Source organism: Callorhinus ursinus, unplaced genomic scaffold, assembly GCF_003265705.2.
Source record: "Callorhinus ursinus isolate GAN/ISIS: 27379988/994484 unplaced genomic scaffold, GSC_fseal_2.0 scaffold29, whole genome shotgun sequence".
Lineage (NCBI taxonomy): Eukaryota > Metazoa > Chordata > Mammalia > Carnivora > Otariidae > Callorhinus > Callorhinus ursinus.
Genome location: NW_027397091.1, coordinates 6537740 through 6551251, shown reverse-complemented (window position 1 = coordinate 6551251; position 13512 = coordinate 6537740). Strand labels below are relative to the sequence as shown.

Sequence of the window (13512 nt, the reverse complement as noted above, 5' to 3'; positions counted from 1 at the left end):
CTGAAAAGGGTGGTTTTTATTAAACAGCCCATATTCATTTGGTATAAGAATAATGTAAACTCTTCTTTTATCTCCTCCCTGCCACAGAGCAATCTTCATTTTGCATGCCATACTTTATTCTTTAATAAACATCTTTCGTTCTTTCCATGAAGATAAATGTAACATCTAGAGCATCATTAAACACTGGGTTGTCACAAAGGAACGCTGCCCACTGATTGACTTGTTAAACCTTCTATTTGCAGCCTGTTTAAATAGAAATCCTTTTTCAGCCACTGGCAACCTTCATTATTTCTAAGCAACATTATACAGTACATGATGACATATCTAGCTATTCCCATTTTAGAGGACAAATGCGTTTGGGGTTCATCAATTTTATCGTGTGATTCTATTTCAATCTAAGAATTTGTTACGTATCTTACCTGTCTGTGATTTCCAGCAGAGCCTTAAAAAGTAAAGCATGCACTGATTGCCGGGGTATCCAGTGCAAATAGTGAAGCCCTTACATAATTTCTGTATAAGGACTTGGACCTCAGTTTTAGTTCATAACATCACTCCATGGATTTACAAGGAAAAGTGAAGGAAGACTGTACACGGCAGTAAAGGAATTTGGGTCTAGTAAGGACATTCAACTAGAAAAGGCTGGCCTGTGCATTAAGGCCAACTCCTCTGTGCTGAGGAAGGGAAAATATTTGGGCACAGATAGTAGTACAGATGGATAGTCTACCTACACTGTCCACTAGCCACATGTGGCTGTTTAACTTTAAACTGAATAAAAGTAAAATTCAGTGCCTCCATTTCACTCATCACATATCAAGTGCTCGAAAGCCGACACGGGGCTGGTGCCTACCACATTGGACAGCTCAGATGAAGAACATCTCCGTCGACACAGAAGGTTCTATCAGACAGCCCTGCACAGTATTACCAGGTTTAACGTGGGCTAGTGATTTAGTCATTGCAAGGGCCAGAGGTAAAGACTAAGTTCTGTAAAGTGTGTGTGGTTTTAATTCATTGTGATAAAATGCAAATAACATTAAATTTATCATTGGAACCATTTTTAAGCGAACAGTTCAAAGGCATTAAGTAACATTCACGTTGTGTGCAACCTTCACCACCATCCATCTCCAGAACTCTTTTCTTCTTGCAAAACTGAAACTCTGTCCCCATTACACAACTCCTCAGTTTCTTCTCCCTGTCCAACCCTAGCAACCACCATTCTACTTTCTGTCTCTATGAATCTGCCTATCCTAAGTTCTTTATAAAAACAAATCATACAGTATTTGCCCTTTGATTTGACTGGCATGTCCTCAAGGCTCAGCCAGATCACAGCCTGTGTCAGAATTTCCTTCTTTTTAAAGGCTGAATAATATTCCATTCGCTGTGTAGACCACATTTGGCTTCCCCATTCATCTGTTGATGAACACCTGGCTTGCTACTCTGATTAATGGCAGCTAGTGTGATTGATGCTTCTATGAACACGGGTATACCAGTATCTCTTCAAGTTCCTGCCTTCAATTCTTTGGGGTATATACTCTGAAGCAGAATTACTGGATCCTACAGTAATTCTATTTTTCATTTTTTGAGGAACCACCATTCTGTGACATAGCTGTATCATTTTATATTCCCGCCAACAGTGCACGTGGGTTCCAATTTCTTCAAGTCCTTGTCGACACTTTTTTTTTCCTGCTTTGTTTTCATTTTGAGAATAGTCATCCCAACGGACAGGAGTCTAATGGACAGTTTTGCCTTTCCTCTTTATGCTCCAGTCATACCTAACAGTTTTCTGAAGGAGGACTTAGGAGCCAGAAGAGGTCAATTTCCTTCCACAACTAAAAAGGGCCATTTCCTGAGGACCATAAATAGCATCGAAAGCCTCATGATGGTGACACCAGGACTCTGAGGGAGGAGGAAGGAAGGCACTAGTAGCATTAAAGAAATGCCTTATTATTTTCATCATCAGCCTTTACTTCCTCTGTCAGGCTAAATATGGGACTGTAATTCCCTGGGGACCATCAAATATCCTGTTGTTGGCCTAACAAACCACAGGCTCACGCAGCGTTTCCCAAGAGGAGACAGAAAAACATAAATAATTAGGTTGGCATTCACTGGGCAACATTTTCTCAACCTGAAGGCTTGTTACGTGTTCCAAAACACAAAACAGAGTCCCTGGTTTCCTAGGGCAAAAAACTGGGCAATTTCTGAGACTGTTCACTGGCTTTTTCTGAGCATTCTGATTTAGTTGTTCCTAAAAATAAACTACAGAGATACCAGACTTTTAGGAGGCTTAAACAACTCATCCATCTTTTGAAAATATAATGCTGGTGAAGAACCTTGTTTATGTGACAGGGAGGTCTCCGGGAGTGACCTCTGAGGTCAGCACTCCAGGGACAGTACTCATGTTTTAGTTAGTAGGAGATGCCACTGGAATCCTCACAGGCCCTAAAGGGCCCCGGGGTGGGGGAGGTTGTTGCTGCTTCTCTTTGTGATAATGAAAGTGAGGGTCAAGGGCCTTGCCCAAGATCAGATGGCAGAAGGCTGCCAGGCTCTGTTGTCTGCCCTTCCTTAAGGCTTGTTCACACATCTCCCCCCATGACGTGGACAAGTCCCAACAGGCCTTTCCTTCTCTCCATTGTCTTCCAGGTAATGGACACCTGGCATATTAAGACCAAGAGACTTTAGGAAATATGTTGAGCGTTTTCTTTTGTAGTTTTTAACAAAGTAGATGAAATGCCAGCAGGTGTCAGTAGAGCCCTAGAGTTTAGCTGAAAAGTTGTACTGGGGGTGAACTAGATGCATATGAACTTTGTTGAATGTTTCCAGACTAACAGAAGAAAAAAAAACACAAAAACCTGTGACTTAAATATGTTTCCTTGAATTGCTGAAAATAAGCACATTATGTTAAGAGTCTACATAATGCCCTAAAAGGTGCATCTTCAAGCCCAGGGCTGCATGTTTCTAGAAAGATCATTCCCTGACGCACGTTGAGCACACTCATCAGCTCAATGTTGACAGGCTCGTGATAGGATTCTTACTACGCTGGGTGCCTCCCTCTGGTCCGGCCATGCTGAGTAGGCCCATGCAACCTGGAGGCAGGGAAACCAGCCCAAAGGATCCATTGAGGTCGGATGTCCAAATCAGTAGTTTCTCCCCTTCCCCAGCAGGTTGTTCTCTTGATTTCTTAATCTTTTCCAATTCTAACTTAAAGCTTATTTCAGCCCTTCTAAGGAGAAGGACAAGAAAGGTCCTTCCAGGGACTCTTGTGGGCTTAGGAGAAAAGGAGGGAAGAAGACAAGCTGCCTCTAATTTTCTCCTAGGGACTTACAACCTCTCCTCTGGGACTCCTTGTTCTCACCAAGCAGGTGGGCGTCCATTTTCCAGGCAAATGGCGTGGCCTCGCCCTTAGCTGTCTCCTTTGCCCCTGGGACACTGGACTGTCATGGACAAAACAATCCCTTTCCCACTGAAAAAAGCAGCAGAAGGTCACAGACATAACAAAACCAAACCAAAAAAATTGAATTTACACAGGGTGTATACCTCCCTTTTTCCCTTTAAAAACATTTGGTAGGGGTTTTTTAAAGTTATGGAAGTATTTAAATGTCCTTTGCAGAAAAATGTAAAGCAAAAAAGTATACAGCAATAAGTGAACATCACCCCAAATCCCACTGCTGACATCAAGAGTTAGCCACTGACAACATTTTGGTATTTGAGCTCTTAGCCTTTTTTTTTTTTTTTAATGCACATATAGCTCTGTCATCCTAAAATAACTAGTCCCATTACTTGCCAGTCAGCACAGCCCCAGGTAGAGCTGTTGTACTTTTAGCTCAATCTTGTCTCTAGATTTTGTTCCAGAAGCACCCTTTTCAGTCTTCAGTCAAAACAGCATGTTGTCAAAGCAAAAAATAACACAGACCCTGTGATACTCTCCGAGTATGCTACGTCATTTTTTCTCCAAAGGGAAGACTCAGCGGCATCTTCCTTCATCTCTTGGTGTGTGATTCTTTGCTCTCAAAGAGGAGGCTACTGGTAGAAGAGGCAGAGTCATCTTACTAAGTCTGTTCCAAGTTAACTACAGACTTGTCACGCATAGTCCAGGGACTAGCAGCATCACCTGGGAATTGTTAAAAGGCAAATCAGCAGGCCTTGTCTATGAAATCTGTCTCCAGGGCTGGGGAAGAGAAACCTGTGTGGAAGTGAGCTTTCCAAACGGCTCTTTTGCAAATTCACATATAAAGGTACTGTTCTGAACCCATGCCGCTCAGTCAGGAGGTTGGCTCCTAGACCAATAGCACCAACATGTCCGGGTTGCTGGTTAGAACCAGACTCTCAGGTCTCATCCCACCCAGACTCACTGGGTCAGAATCTTCATTTAATAAGATCCCAAGGTGAGTCGTGTACACATCCCAGTTTGAGAAGCACAGATCTAGAAGAAGGGTCCTTCCCCACCTGGAGTATCTACTTCCATTGCCCACCTAGAAAGATCTGGGTCTGGTTTCCTATGGGAGCCGATGGTTTCCCACAGTGCCCTTGGCTGGGATATCTGGTCTTCTAGCAAGGACCCTGGAAAGAGCTCTCCTCCAGTTCCTGATTTACCTTGTTTTTGTCCTATCCCTCCCTACCTGGGCTGAACAAATTTGCATTCACTAGCATAGAAATGGTGACCTACACACGTGGGTTCAATCGCTTGCATGTGTAAACAAAAGGAGGCAAGGAGTGACTTTCACCTTTCGATGTCCGTGCTGTGAAAAGAATCAGCGGATGGGGCCATCTGAGATGTTTAAAATATGGGACCTTCTTGTTACCTGTCACTCATAAACCTGATCCATGCAGAGCTTTTGTTTGGGTTTTTTAAGTAAATGGGGAATCAGAAAAAAAATCAAGGCAGATCTCAGTTGACTATTCTCAAGGTACTTAATTGTTCTAACAGTTAATTAGTTGTCATTTGCTCAAACAACGTAAGCCAGGAATTTATATAATGTGAAATACAGAGCTGATTCCTTTGTATGGTGAGTTCCGGTAATAAGACTCATTTTACTGATGGGGTTCAGGGCAGGCCATCCCAGAGTGTGCCGTTTTGGCATGTGGCTTATTTTGAGCTGAAGATAATCAAGGACCGGTAAACTCAAGAAGAGCTTTTTACCTCTCTCTTAACTGCCTAAAAGAATTTAGATAGAGACCTGTACCAGGAAGAGAGCTATTACCAAAAATAACTTTTTTTTTTTTTTTTAAACACAAGAACGTCCTTCACCACAGGGCATGATAATCATTTGTTTCCAAACATTTGTCCTTCCCATCTTCCTGTGAATTGTCTTCCTTGCCTCTAAAGCCCCAGACCCTTAGCCTCTTTCTCCTCAGCTCAGGATGGCATGCACACCTCAATTACCTGATTATGAGAGAGCCTTTCGTGTCTTGTGGGTTCCTGGACACATGTAATTAGATTTTTTTCTCCTGTTAATCTCTCTCTTATTAGAGGTGGGTGTCTCAGCCAGGAATCCAGAAAGGTAGAGGGAAATTCATTTTCCTCCCCTAAAACCATGCACCAGAGACAAACTATGAAGCTTTCCAAGATTTCCACAGGGTCCAATGTTGCAGCAAGATAAGACTCTTTTTAAGGTGCTTGGGATGTAAAATTGCTTCATTTCACCAATCTCCAGATGAAGAATCAGAGCGGAGTAACTCTATCTTTATATTCAACCAGAAACTTGATTTTAGGAAGGCATTTGAGCTTTAAAGAGGCTTATTAGACTGTAAAGACACTGTAGGTAGAACTCTACACATTTTCTCTTATGGGCCTATACATGTAAGGGAAATGAAATGATTTTTGTTAGGATAAGGTATTAGTTGCCATTAAATTGTCAGTACTGAACTTCGAAGACAGGCCAAGCAAAAGACCTTTCCAGCTGGGACACTATTATAAGAATACCATGCGGCTATTACTCAGAGACCAGACTAGTAGCTCCCAGACCTAGTTGTACCTTAGAACCCCTGGGGAGCTTATAAGACATTTCAGAAGCCTGGATGCCTCTCCTGGAGATTCTCATTAACAATCTGAGCCCAGTTGGACTGTCAATCTACCTTTTAGAGACTATAGATAATTCTAATGTGAATCTACAGTGGAGAACCACTGAACCAGACCATGTGTGCTACATTGGTTGAGGTCAGTATTTTCCCAATTTTACCATGCGTTTGGATCACTTGGGAATTTTGTTCAAGTACAGATTTGAATTCAATAGGTCTAGTGTCTGTGCTGAAGAGTCTACATTTCTTGCAATGGTCCAAGAGAGGCCATGGGGGCTGGCTTGACCTTCTGTGCCCTGTTCACACAAGAGTAGCAGTGTATGTACATTATTTCTAGAAAAATCACGTATCTTGTACATTGCTAAGAAGTCCACTGATGAAAAAGCAGTCCCATTCCCCGTTATGCCAGATTTTCCCAAGTGGTCCTCTGAGCATATCCCACAGGAGTGTAGTAGAAATGCCAACTCTCAGGCCCCACCTAAAATCTATGGATTCAGCCACGCTGGGGATGGGGCCCAGCAGCCTGCATCTTAACAGGCCCTCCAGATGCCTCCAAAGTAACAGTCACATTGTGCTAATGTCACAGCATCTGGTACTAATCTTGGATAAAGACAATTGAAGAGCTTGTGGAGGTAGCCACAGGAAGACAGCCTTGTCTGGTTTCATTTTTTGAACAATTTTATTGAGGTACAATTTAAATATAATGGATGGCCTATGAGCTGTTGATTCAAAGTTCTCAAATGCAAACCAAGCACCCTTAGGGCGAGTACCACCAATGGAAAACATGTGGAATTTTAAATCTTCATTCCTCTGTTTTGGATTAAATTCACACACACATCACTGTGCGTGCTGAAGTATTTTAAAGAAAGTTACGAGCACGACAAAAGCAGAGCAGGCGACCAGAAGGAGGTTGGCTCAATGGATGTTCCCCAGCCACAGCAAAGCCGGTAGCTGGTGATGTTCCAGGATCTCACTAGGCAGCAGGAGATGGCCCTATGGAAGCCAGTTAGAAGTAACAGCTCCCCTGGACTGTGACAGAGGCAAGCGCAGCATCTGAACAGGCCAGGTCTGGAAGCCTGGGCTTTGGCAATAACACTTACTAGATAACTGGTACAGAAACAAGATGCAGGTCTGTTTCCCCAAACTAGGACACTTGCGCCCCCACCGGGCCAGTGATCAGTCCTCAGTACCAGGGCCAGAGCCAATACAGCAGCAGGAGTAACTAGAGGCCAAGAGCCTGGCCCAGGGATGGCCAAACCCCAGAGCCAGAAGCAGGAGAGCAGAGAGGTTGGTGATTTAGGCAGGACTTGACCAAAAAAAAAAAAAAAAAAAAAAAAAAAAAAATCACATTTTACCCTTCAAATGTGCTCATCTAAGATGCTGAATCCATTCTCAAATGAGATGGAAGCAGATCTACCAATGTTTGTATATCACAAACCAACTTCTACATCATGTTAAGAAGAAAAAATAAAACCATTTTCTCTTCCATGTCAGTGACTTCCTCTGGGTTCTCCTAAGGAGAGAGAAAGGCAAGTAGAATGTACAGAGTGGCAGTCATCAGGAGATATTCGTGACAGTGTTGGAAACTCCCTCCTGGCCAGGGACAGAAGGCAAACAGGCAGACAATGACAGCGCTGACAGCAAGAACAAACCAGGCAGAGAAACCTGAAAGTCACCCCAATTGCTACCCAGAGAGAAAGTGCAAGACAACAGAGAGGCTGAAGAATCTCGTGCACAACAAAGAAGCTCAACTTGCGATCCCAGATACAATCCAGTTGATAAGCCCAGGATGAAAGGGGAAATTAAGGAGCCTATAATGACCAATAGTGACCTACTGAAACTGGTGCCCAAACAGTCACATGGGGATTTTTCAGAAAAAAAAAAAAACAAAAACAAAAACAAAAAAACAAAACCCAAGGTCAGTAGAGCGACAACTCAGTGGTAATCACAAAGGCCCTTGGGAAGTCAATAATAATTCTGATACAATTTTCAAATCTCAAAGAACCAAGACAGGAGAGAGTAAAAAAGGAAGAGCAACCGGGGCCCTTTTCTCTTGACATGGTCTAAGCGTCTTCCAGAAAATACAAGTTTTTCATCTGCTGTTCTCTGTCCACAGAGGAAAAGCTGATCAAGGTGAAAAGAGGAAGGTATTAAGTGCCACCTGATTCTTCAATCACCTGCAGAGCATGGGGAATGAGTATTTGGACAGGAACATAGATGGGTCTGTGTGGCTGTGTGTGAAAGATAAATTTGGATGATATGGCCAACAGACACGATTAAGTGCTCAACATCGCTTGGCATCAGGGAAATCCAAATCAAAACCTCAATGAGAGACCACCTCACACCAGTCAGAATGGCTAAAATTAACAAGTCAGGAAACGACAGATGTTGGCGGGGATGTGGAGAAAGGGGAACCCTCCTACACTGTTGGTGGGAATGCAAGCTGGCACAGCCCCTCTGGAAAACAGTATGGAGGTTCCTCAAACAGTTGAAAATAGAGCTACCATACGACCCAGCAATTGCACTACTGGGTATTTACCCCAAAGATACAAATGTAGGGATCCGAAGGGGTACGTGCACCCCGATGTTTATAGCAGCAATGTCCACAATAGCCAAACTGTGGAAAGAGCCAAGATGTCCATCGACAGATGAATGGATAAAGAAGTAGTATATATATACAATGGAATATTATGCAGCCATCAAAAGGAATGAGATCTTGCCATTTGCAACAACGTGGATGGAACTAAAGGGTGTTATGCTGCGTGAAATAAGTCAATCAGAGAAAGACATGTATCATATGACCTCACTGATATGAGGAATTCTTAATCTCAGGAAACAAACTGAGGGTTGCTGGAGTGGTGGGGGGTGGGAGGGAGGGGATGGCTGGGTGATAGACATTGGGGAGGGTATGTGCTATGGTGAGCACTGTGAATTGTGTAGGACTGTTGAATCACAAACCTGTACCTCTGAAACAAATAATGCAATATATGTTAAGAAAGAAAAAAGCAGACAGCAGGAAGGGAAGAATGAAGAGGGGAAATCAGAGGCGGAGATGAACCATGAGAGACTATGGACTCTGAGAAACAAACTGAGGGTTCTAGAGGGGAGGGGGGTGGGGGGATGGGTTAGCCTGGTGATGGGTATTAAAGAGGGCATGCTCTGCATGGAGCACTGGGTGTTATACACAAACAATGAATCATGGAACACTACATCAAAAACTAATGATGTAATGTATGGTGATTAACATACCAATAAAAAATTTTAAAAAAAAGAAAGATTTGTCCCAACCCCCCCCAAAAAGATAAATTTGGATGGGCCTGGAAAATATTTATGCTTTCCTAGTCAAGATTCGTTTAGTCACTCACAGCCAGTCAAAACAGTCTGTCAGCCTGGCTGGTTATCTTGACAACACTGGGTAGTTAGGTCGAAAAGAACCTCTAAATAATCATAAGAAATTAGAGGACACTGTACTGTTCTGGGTCATCATTCAGAAGCTCAAGTGTCAAATTTCCCTACCAAGTGGGTTTCTGTTCATTATCATTCCAAGAGACAACTTTTGAATCACCTAAGCCTGCTTTCATGGATATCCTGTAAAAATGTCCTATTGCATCTATAGAAACCTGTCTCAAATAATCACATCTTATGCCAGGTATCTACTCCAATAAATAAACTGTTGAAGGGAATCAAGATAGGCCACCCCAAAATATGACACTTTGGTATAAAAATTATTTTGAGCTGAAGGCATCTGAATTCCTGAAATCCCTTATCTGACTGAAAGCAGGCCTTACCCGAAAGAACCCCACTCTCATAAATCCCCATCCAGGAGCAGCTCTAACCCTCCCTTCCGGAATACAAAACATTGGCACCACACTCAGAAATTGTCACAAAATTCTCATGTCTATCTGTTCTTGTGAGGGCCCATTTATCTTTCCTAAAAATCATTTGCTCTCCTGTAAGTGGCCCTTTGCTTCCTTTCTTTCCTTTACTCAGAGGATGTACAAACTCCCAAATATCCCCGCTCCTTTGGGTATTTACTTCCTTCTGTGAGGCTCTGTGCACATAAATCAAAAGTGAATAAATCTGTGTGTCTTTTCTGTTAATTTGTCTCGTCAGTTTATTTCATAGACCCAGTTGAAGAAAATGTAAGTACATCCAAACACTCAGAATACATTAAGGCCTTACGTCCACTTGTGCTTACAGACTTTAAATGATACATGATGTTCTTTTCTGACTCAGGTTAATAGAGCAGCTCCATTCCTACAAACTCCAGAACTCATTCAAAACCCAAATGAGATACTGGCTTTATTTTATGTGACATTTTTTGGTATCCACATGGAAAACTCAAATAAATGAAGAATTTCAAGATTTTAAGAAAACCAGGAGCATCCTCCTATGCCAGGCAGAAGCCAGTTTTGTGAAAATGCATTTGGGGGCTCAACTGCCAAATCTGCAAAGTCCTGGTGGTAAGAGAAGCATAAAGAGCTGGTGAATTAAAAGGTATTCATATGGGCGCCTGGGTGGCTCAGTCAGTTACCTCTCTGCCTTCAGATTGGGTCATAATCTGAGTGTCCTCGGATCGAGCCCCGTGTCGAGCTCCCTGCTCAGCAGAGTCTGCTTCCCCCTCTCCCTCTGCCCCTCCCCTCCTCCATTTGTGCTAATAAATAAATAAAGTCTTTAAAAAAAAAAAAAAAGGTATTCATGAAGTTGTTTCTCTGGCTGATACCTGTACTCATAATCCCTGAAGTCACATCCCTCATGACATGCACCAGCGGACGATGTTGGCAAATTAAGCCACACGGAAATAAATGCTATCTCACCATGCAGAGGCTCTGTGATAAATATAATCAATCAGGGAATCTCTGGTAAACTCTGGCTTAGAGTTCTCAACCTACAGAGCACAGGCACATCAAATCGAGAGGTACTCCCGTAAGCTAGATAGGACTTTCAATACAAGATACTAAAAAAGGATCTAAATCAGTGTGTTTAGTTTCATTACCTTTCTATCCTTTACGGACAAGTCCCCTGACCTTCCCAGGCAACAAGAAAGGTGTGTGTGTGTTCGGGGGTTGGGGGGATGTGGCAGCAGGAAAATGGAATAAAAAGCATATGTATGTAAAGATGAATCAATGAATGTCTAGATGACACTGTTTTCATACTTCTGGAAAAATCCTGGGCCGAGAATGCCTCTATGACACTGCTTGTTGATTTTTTTCCTGCAAAGCAGTAGTTCCGGAAAGTTTTCATTTGTGTGCCTTCAATAGGCAAAAATAAATTTAAAAAAAGTTTGATAAATAGCTGAATACCAACCTCCCGTACCCCTGTGTGTGAAGATTCACACCAGAATGATAGAGCTTCGTTGAATGCTACAGTAAAGAAACCCAACAAGGCTTTCTCATGCTTCGTTGACCAGGGAGCCTCCTTGAAATGCAGGTTATTTTGCAGACCCCCAATTTGGGAAGGGCTGCTATATGATTTCAGCTCCCACAGATGAGGACATTAACTTTTACCTCAAAAGCACAGTAAAATCTTATAAGGTTCAGGTGGAAGTTGTTGGGTGGTGACAGAATACAGAATCTGGAGTGAATCCCATGCCTGGCTTCAAGACACCAGCTCTGCTGCTTACTGGCTGTGTGACCTTGGGCAAGTGACTCAACCTCTCTGGGCCTATTTCTTCCTCTCTAAAACGGTAACCATGCCCATCCTAGAGGACTGTTGTGAGAATGAAATGAGAGAATACATGGTCAGGCACTTTGAACACTCCCTGGTATTCAATATAAGGTAAAAACTTCCATTCCTGCTGCTCCTATTATTAATTATTGGGGATCACTGGTCAGCATTTCTATAAAGGGCCAGCAAATACGTAGTTTAGGCTTTAAGAAGACCGCATATGAGTCTCTGTTGTACGGTTCTGATGTTTTGTTAACAACCCTTTAAAAATGTCAAAGCCATTCTGAGCTCATTAGCCATACAACCTCAGCCTGAGGGGTGGGTTTGGCCCCGGGGCTGCACTTTGCCAGCCCCTCATTGGGACTATTAAGTTCGCTCCAGATCATACTGCTTATCACTCAGAGGGGACAAGATCTCACGTCAGGTGAGGTCTCTGACCCATCTCCTCATGCATCCTATTCTTGAAACATCCGAATGCATGTTCACAATGGCAGTCTCTGCCAGCAAGAACTGGGGCTGGGCGGTAAGTAGAGGAGCAGTTTAAAGCTAGCGACAGTTTCCTCTCCCAGGGGCCAAAAGGGGAAATCCAAACTTCATATTACACTTCTGGAGCAATCAGAGGAACTTGTTTGCATTCCCTTGGTGGAGTCATTTGATAACACTCACAATTAGGGCAAAATGAGCTGCTCGGGGGTGAGACCTAGAGCAGAGTCTCTTCTTAGGAAACCTGTCAAGTTCATGACACACAGCAGTGAGAGAGGCCCCCCGCGATGAAAACCCGTCCCCCACGAAGCCCCCGCATTCTGCACAGAAGCCCCCAGGGGGCTGGAAGTTTTCTGAAGAAGAGCTGGTAAACCAAGAAAATCCACCTCCAAGATCATGGGGATTTACAATTACAACAAAGCCCAAGAAAAACACTGTAAAGACCAAGAAAATGGATATGATAAAAATTTTAAATAAAATACAGTGCATTAAACTCTATAAACAGTATGAGCCCAACTGTGTGTAGAAGAAAACTGTGTGAATTAAAAAGACACACTGGGGTGAATGGGGTGGGGGTTGTAGAGAGTCAGGAATGGGGTTTCCTTTGAGGGGAGGAAGATACGTTCTAGAACTAGACAGGGGGGTTGTTGTACAACATTGTGATCTACTAAATTACACACTCACTTTAAAGTGGTTCATTTTACATTATGTGAATTTCACTTCAGTTTAAAAAAAGACACGGAGGGGTGCCGGGGTGGCTCAGTCATTAAGCGTCTGCCTTCAGCTAAGGTCATGATCCCAGGGTCCTGGGATCGAGCCCCGCATCGGGCTCCCTGCTCCGCGTGAAGCCTGCTTCTCCCTCTCCCACTCCCCCTGCTTGTGTTCCCTCTCTCGCTGTGTCTCTCTCTGTCAAATAAACGAATAAAATCTTAAAAAAAAAAAAAAAAAGACACGGAAGACGGGGTAATGCACTCCGGGTGGGGGGGTGTTTTCTTCTTTTTACTCTTCTGCACTTTCTACGAGAATATAGTGGAAGTATTCGTTCTACCATGAGCAATACTCCTTCTGCATTCGGGAAACACCAGTGAACAGTATAAAAATGCACGGTCCATGCAAATGTTTAAAATGACTTTGTCGGCAAGCTCAGTGTTGCTGCAGACGAGGGCTCTAGGCTACAGCTCAAAGCTTCTTCCCCACTTGGCTCCTGCCTCTACTCCAAGGAAACCTCACCCATTCAGGTAAAAAACTCCCTAAAAGGACAGGAGAAATTGCTTTAGCTCTCATGTCCAGGTTCCTGAACACACACCTTGACAAGCAGCTTTACTTTTCAGTAAGTTTGATGCTATGAAA

General features: G+C 43.2%; 1 protein-coding gene across 15 annotated transcripts in view; it reads right to left on the bottom strand.

Annotated features, from left to right (window-relative positions):
* The window catches only part of PLCB4 (phospholipase C beta 4), a 414054-nt gene that overhangs the window by 118717 nt on the left and 281825 nt on the right, over positions 1-13512 (bottom strand). The gene's annotated exons all lie outside the window — the stretch shown is intronic.